The sequence below is a fragment of the Diceros bicornis genome, chromosome 31, assembly GCF_020826845.1.
Source record: "Diceros bicornis minor isolate mBicDic1 chromosome 31, mDicBic1.mat.cur, whole genome shotgun sequence".
NCBI classification, from domain to species: domain Eukaryota; kingdom Metazoa; phylum Chordata; class Mammalia; order Perissodactyla; family Rhinocerotidae; genus Diceros; species Diceros bicornis.
This window is the reverse complement of record NC_080770.1, coordinates 14060997-14068905: the sequence shown is the minus strand read 5'-3', so window position 1 is coordinate 14068905 and position 7909 is coordinate 14060997. Positions and strand designations below refer to the sequence as shown.

Sequence of the window (7909 nt, the reverse complement as noted above, 5' to 3'; positions counted from 1 at the left end):
AATTGAAGAGGAAAGAAGCATTTGTGTGGCTCCCTAGGGTCTTCTCATTTATCTACATATAATATCTATCAGAACCTCTGATTCTCAAATCATGTAGTTTTACATACATTGATCTAATCGTGGAACCAAGCATTTTTAACTGAGTACAATGTTGATGACATTATCTCAGATAGATCACTTGCTGGTGGCACTAAACAAAATGGTACCAGGAATCAAGAAGCCAGGTTTTCACTTCTTCTCTCTACCTAGCTATCATGTGACCTACAAAAGATTACTTAGATGTTCTTGTTCTTTTTTTCCTTTTATGGGAAATAATACCTGCACAAATATTGTTCTTACCTCAGTAAGTGTGTTGCCCTCTTTACCACCCTCTTGAGGCCCTCTCTGATCTCCTTGTTCCTCAGACCATAGAAAAGAGGGTTTAACATGGGGATAAGGGTAACACAGAACACTGACAGCACCTTGTTCTGCTTCTCAGAGTGGCTAGAGCCAGGATGCAGGTACACAGAGAGGCCTGTGCCGTAGAAGATTGTCATAACTAACAGGGGGGAGGCACAGGTATTGAAGGCCTTGGCACTACCTTTGACAGAGGATATTTTCAGGATGGAAGCTGCAATGAAACCATAGGATAAGAGAATAAGAAGGAAGAACCGAATCCAACAAAAATAGCTACCAGGAAAAGAATCATTTGGCTTGTGAAGGGACTGGAGCAAGACAAGGTAATAATCTGGGCTGTGTCACAGAAAAAATGCTGAATAATATTTGATCCACAGTAGTAGAGATGAAATCAAGGGATTGTTTGAGCTAAGCTACTAAGGAAACCACTCACATAGGCGCAGTAACTGTTTTCTGACAGAAGTCAGGAGCCATGATGGCTGAGTACTGCAGAGGCCTACCAATAGCAACATATCTGTCATAGGCCATGACAGCCAAGAGGCAGCACTCAGCCTGAGCCATCTAGGACCCAACAAAATACTGGGTGGCACAGGCAATGAATGAAATAATTTTTTTTCTTCTAAAAAGTCTGAAAGCATCCTTCAGCTGGTAGAAGAAGAATAATAGATGTCTATAAATGACAGGAAACTGATAAAAAAGTACATAGGTGTGTGCAGGTGGGAGTCCATCCTGATTAGGATGATGAGACCGAGGTTCTAGATTAGGGTCACAAGATAGATCCCTAGGAAGATTGGAAAGAGGATAAACTGCAACTCTTATTCATCTGAGAGTCCCAGGACAACAAACATGGCCAGAAAGGTGTGATTTCTATTTCTTTCCATGGACATGCTTGGTGACATCTGCTGAGAAGAAGAGGAGAAAAAGAAATGGTTTCACTCTCAAAACACACAAAGAAATACTCTTCATTTTTTTTTGCACTCATGCACCTGATGAAATATACATCTTAAATCGTCTATGCTAAGGTAATCCATTTCTTTCATTTACAATCACCAACCTTAACTGAAAAACACTCTGTGATAAATATTGTCATTCTTTTTAGGGACAGAACATAGTTAATGGGCATCATTAGTACATGATGCCCTAAAAGGACTTAATTTAATATTTTCCAAGTCCATATTTTACAAATATATGAGAAATGGAAATAGACTAAATTAGAACAATACTATCATCTCTCACTATGGTGAAAAAGAATGATTCTTCTCAGCTATGGTTCTGATATTAATTCAGTGCTTGAGGAAGTCCATGAGTCATGCTGGGCTTCATACATAAGATGAGATTGGTGGAATATGTTCTTTTTTAAATCTCCTTGAAATCTAATATTCAATTAATCTCCAATCAGGGAGAGTAGACAATACTGTAACTGTATTTCTGCTTTCATAAAACCTGGAGAGATATAAAACTAATATAATAGGATGATAGGAAGAGTCACACACTCAGAAGCAGCTTAGACATGGATATGACTTACCAAACATAATGACACTAGGAAGGCTCCTGAGAAGTTAGATAAGATAAGGTTGTAAGAGACATTATACTCCCTTCTTTGCAGATGCATATTTTTATTTCCTCAAGTCAGAGATTCTTATGATTTAAATTATATAGGACAACGATCCTTGATCATCTTTGAGTCAGTGATATTGTAAAAATCTTTGGAAACTCTGGACCCTTTACCTAGGGGGATAAAAACTGCAAAACTTACCAACTTTGCATATGGTTTCATTAGATTCTCAATCACTGTCGATTCTATTAATAGTTCCTGGATTCAAGCCTTGTCTTACAAAGTAGAGTGACCTGAATTCATGTAATGGTTAGGATGCTTAGTCAATGGATATGGGGATTAGAAGACTGAGGCAGGATTTCTGAAAGTTCCTTCTCTTTTTCTGACTGGAGTCAGTCCAGGGAAGGCAAACACTAAGTCTTCAGGACAAATCATAAATAACCAAAAGAATATTTTGCCTCAGGCACCGTATGCCACTTTCAAGATGCTATAGCTATCACCTCTCTAGATGGTCATGAAAACATCTCCCAACACAAAGACATTTTGTTCATATAAACTCAAACTGGAAAGTAAATCATGGGAAGCTGTAAGGTTGAAAATAGATGCCAAATGTAGCCTGGGAGTTGTGTATAAGAGTAAATGTAGAAGTCTTAGTGCTTTCCCTAGAGAAAGGCTTTGATATTACTGAAATAAACTGTCTATGAACTACAAATATTTCTCAGCATTAGCCATCCAAAACGTCTTACTTCTCCCCAACCATTTCCTAGCCTCTTAGTTCCAAAAATGAATAAAAATAGAAAATCCTCTTAGAAGCATAAGGCTATAGCCTGAGAAGTAAGGTAGAAGGGCTCAATTCTCAAAATCAGATTAGTCATGGCTTCATGGTACACTGTTTTGAAAAGTATTCTGGAGGAATGAAGTTATAAATTAGAAAAAATTTCAAGATATGTCATGAATATGGAAATAGAAATAGTAGCAGTCTATGTATTTACCAGACTCAGATGCTGTTCTGTCTACAGTGAGACTGAATGGAGGGAGAATTTTGTGATAAGAGAGCAGAAATTTCATTCATCATCATCACCATCATCATCATAACTAACAATCATGACATCAAAAAGATTGATTGAGCAGCTACAATATATACTCTATTTCTTGTAATCTTGGAGATATTCTCAGCTTCCTCTAATGTTCATTCATTCAATATGGTAAACTTAAGGCTGATGTACTGCCTACCAAATACAGATCATGCTCTGAAAATTGCCTCTATAATTCTATTATATGCCTCTGGGACCCTGATTAAGATGTATGTTGAATCTTCTTGCTCTACGTTCTACAACACTGAAACATCCATTATTCGTATTTTTCTACTGTGTTACAGTTAAGTTTTACAGATCTCTCACACAGGAAATTCATTCTATCATAACTTGTGTTAATTTTCTGTTGAACTCATCCATGGAAATTCAAATTTCAATCATAATATTTTGTTTTCTCTCTAGGTATTCCACTTTTTTCTTTACTCAAATGGTCAGTTTTGATAGTCTCTTATTATTTCATCACACTTTCATAGTATTCTTTATTTAAATTCTTAAACACACCTGTTTAAATTATTTAATAATATAAATACATAGTTTTGCATGTCTCATTCTATATTTTCTGGTTATTGCTAACTTTTGCTCGGGTGCCTTGTTTAATTGTGTGCTCAGTGATTTTTCAATCTTTTGTTCGTGTTTCCTTAACATTTATCTGTGGGAATCATTGATGCTTGAATTTAAAATGTGTTCCTACAAAAATGATTTGTATTACTACTGTCAGATACCTTGGGGGCAACACCAACTCAGAATTCCATTAAAGAAAAATTTTTACTTGGTGTTTTTTTTGCTGTCACAATTATAATAATATTTAGGCTGAATATCTACATAAGTAGATGAATGAGATTAACAATCACCAAGAGAGGAGTGACATCAGCGTCTTAGCAGCAAAAGACATTCCTCCTTTTTCTCCTGTTTTGTGACAATGATTTGGACATCCATCCACAAACAAAGCTGCTTTGTGGGAATTGTAGTATCCAGCACCAAATGCCAAGGGACCAGGAGGCAGTTTTCCCACTTATGCATCCAGTAATAGGTAGGCAGACTTCAGTATAGGTTAAATAAAACAGCAATAATCAGTGAACTTACCCCAACCATCATGGTAATGGTCAGGTAAACCTGGAGAGTACAGATTTGGGACACAACCATGAATGAGAGAGGCTTTGTGGAAGCCCAGTCTTCCTCTGGGGATTTCAGCACTATTGGAACAGAAAAAAAGAATGAATTTGGTCTTGGTGGAGACAATGAAAGGAGTTTTCCCAGCACCACTGCCCTCAAGGCAACACTGCACAAGATAAACTATTCAGCAGCGGCAAACTATCCTGCAGGGGAAAAAGAACAGTGAATGAGTGCCCAGGTTACCCCTGTACTGTCAGACACAGCTGGAGAAAGCCATTTCTCCCCTGAATACCTAGATTACTGAGCACGTAGTCCATGACTGGTGAGAGAAGGGAGATGAGGAAAGGGGTAAATAAAAATATCAAAAGGCATTAATGAGACATAGTTCCTGCTGAATACACTCAGGATTTCAGCATGAGGTCCACCCATGATCCTCCAGGAGTACCTCACCAGTGGATCTCCCAACCAAATGCATGGGACACCCAACCTCCCAGTGCTAAACCCACACCTCTTTCCACTCTGCAACTGGCTTCTTGTAACTTTTCCTAGGGAAGCAATGAGAGTAAATCCAGTAAATGATGCTCTCAGAAAAGCACACCTGGGTGTGTGAGAAAGGCAGAAACCACAAACATGAGCTTTAGTGTCACATTCTGGGGAAAAAAAAAAAGAGGTTTCCAGTAGCCAGCCTGGTTAGTGGTAAAAACCAGAGAAAATACAGTATCTTAAGAATTCTACAAGAAGATGAAGAAAGAAGATGGAGCACACGCACTCATACAAAGGCAGAGAAACCCCAAATATAACATTACAAAGATAATACACTCCTCTGAAGGCAACTAGTAAAGACTTAAGATGTCTCCTATTTCAAATGCTAAAGCAGCAACATAAACCTATAAGAAATGTGAATTATCCAGAAAACATGTCATCACTTAAACATAACAATAATTCTCCAAGAACAAAATTTGAAACACAGTATTTTGCAACCTAGCTGATAAAGCCTTTAAAATAACTGCTTAAAATAGCCACAAGAAAACTCAGAAAAACAATTTAATGACATCAGGAAAATAAAGGAACAAAATGAGGGGCCGGCCTGGTGGCGCAAGCGGTTAGGTGCTCGCGCTCCGCTGCGGTGGTCCGGGGTTCGCCGGTTTGGATCCCGGGCACACACCGACGCACTGCTTGGCAAGCCACACTGTGGCGGCGTACCATATAAAGTGGAGGAAGATAGGCGTGGATGTTAGCCCAGGGCCAGTCTTCCTCATCAAAAAAAAGAGAAGGATTGGCAGATGTTAGCACAGGGCTGATCTCCTCACAAAAAAAAAAAAAAGGGAACAAAATGAGATACCGAAGAGATGAAAATTATAAAAGAAAAAAAAACCTAAATTCTGGACCTGAAGTATTGAATGAATATAATGAAAAATGCAATAGTGAGCATCTGCAATAGAATAGAGCAAATGGAAGACAGGTAAGTGAGCTAGGGGACTAGAAGTTTGAAATAACCCAGTCAGAGCCGAGCAAAGGAAAAAGAATAAAAAAGAGTAAAGAAAGCCTAGATGATCTACAGGATTCCATCAAAACAAAATTAGAAGAATTCTGATTCACAAGAAGGAAAGAGACAGAAGGGGGCAGAAAATTTATTTAAGAAATAATCCTGAGACTTCCAAAATCTGAGGAGAGATTTAAACATCCAAGTTCATGAGGCTAACAAATAGCTCTACTATATCATCCCAAAAGTCCTTCCCCAAGACACATTAAAATAGAACTGTCAAAAATCAAAGATAAACAAAGACTCAGAAAAAAAGATTGTAACCTACAAAGGAACCCCCATTAAATTATCAGCAGTTTTCTCAGCAGACATCCTGCAGGACAAGAGAGAGTAGAATGACATATTCATTGAGAGAAAACACTGCCAGCCAAGAATACTCTATCCCACAAAGTTATACTTCAGATATGAGTATGAATAAAGTCTTTCCTAGAAACACAAAAGCTAAGGTTGTTCATCACCACTAGACATGAGGTGTTTAAGCTGAAATAAAAAGACTTTAATCAGCAACATGAAAATGTATGAAAGTATACAACACAGTGATAAAGGTAAATATACTGTCATGCTTAAAAATTTCTAATTCTGTAATTGGTGTGTTAATCACTTAAATATACTAAAAAAGTTAAAAATGAAGAGTATTAAAAATAATTATAGCTACTATAATTTGTTAAAGAATACATAATATAAAAAGAAGTAAATAATGACATAATATAAAAAGGGGAGCAAAAGGATGCAGATTTGTAGACAATTGAGGTTAAGTTGCTATCAACTTTAAATGAACTGCTTTCTCTATGAGATGTTTATGTAAGACTCATGGTAACCACAAAGAAAAAATCGAGACTAGATTCACAAAATGAAGAAAGAGGAAACAGAGCATACAACCACAAACAAATCACCAATGTACAAAGACAGGCAGAAATAGAAGGAAATAGAAACAATGGAAAGAAAAACAACTAGAAAACAATGAATAAGATGGCATTATTAAGTCCTCACAAACCAATAATCACGCTAATGTAAATGGATTGAATTCACCAATCAAAAGGCAGAGTCCTGGATAAATAAAGAAACAAGATTCAACTATACGCTGCCTACAAGAGAATCACTACAGTTTTAAGACACACATAGGCTCAAAGTGAAGTGATGGAAAAAGATATTTCATACAAATGGAAATGGAAATGGAATTTCATACAAATTCCACCAAAAGAAGGTGGAAATATCTAAATTTTATCAAACAAAATAGGCTTTAAGCCAAATATGGAAACAAGAGACAAAGAAGGTCACTATATAATGATAAAGGGGTCAATTAATCAAGAAGACATAATAAATATAAATATGTGCACACTCAAAATCAGAGCACCAAAGTATACTTGGTAAATATTAACAGAATTGAAGGGAGAAATAGACAACTATACAATAATGCTAGGGACTTTTATACCCAACTTTCAGCAATAGATAGATAGTCCAGACAGAAAATCAACATGGAAATGTTAGACTGGAAATATACATTAGATCAAATGGACCTAACAGACATTTATAGAACATTTCATCCAATAGCATCAGAACACACACTCTCCTCAAGTGCACAGAGAACATTTCCAGGACAGATCATATGACAGGACACAAAACAAGTCTTAGAAAATTTAAGAGTGAAATCACACAAGGTATCTTTTCTTACAACATTGGTATGAAACTAGAAATCCACAAGAGGAGAGCTACAAATGTGGAAATCTACAAATATGTGGAAACTAAACAACAAACTCCTGAACAACAAATGGGTCAAATGAGAAATCAAAAGGGAAATTAATAAAAATCTTGAAACAAATGACAATGGAAAAATAAAACACCAAAACCAACGGGGCTACAAAAGCAGTTCTGAGAGGGAAGTTTATAGCAATAAAAGCACAAATTAAGAATATAGAAGAATCTCAAATAACCGACCAATCTTACATCTCAAGAAACAAGAAGAGAACAAATTAGGACCAAAATGAGTGTAAGGAAGGAAATAACAAAGATCATAGCAGAAGTAAATGAAATAAAGACCAGAAATACAACAGAAAAATCAACAAAGAGCTGGTTTTTGAAAAAATAAACAGAAGAGACAAACCTTCAGCTAGACTAAGAATAAAAGAAAGGAGACTCAACTAAATGAAACCAGAAATGAAAGAGGAGATATTACCATGTCTCTTCTACAGAAATACAGATGCTACAGAA

The 7909-nt window shown here is 36.6% G+C and overlaps 1 pseudogene; it reads right to left on the bottom strand.

Annotated features, from left to right (window-relative positions):
- Positions 1-335: 335 nt before the first annotated feature.
- On the bottom strand, positions 336-1295 carry LOC131395546 (olfactory receptor 5AN6-like; annotated as a pseudogene).
- Between the last annotated feature and the right edge of the window lie 6614 nt (positions 1296-7909).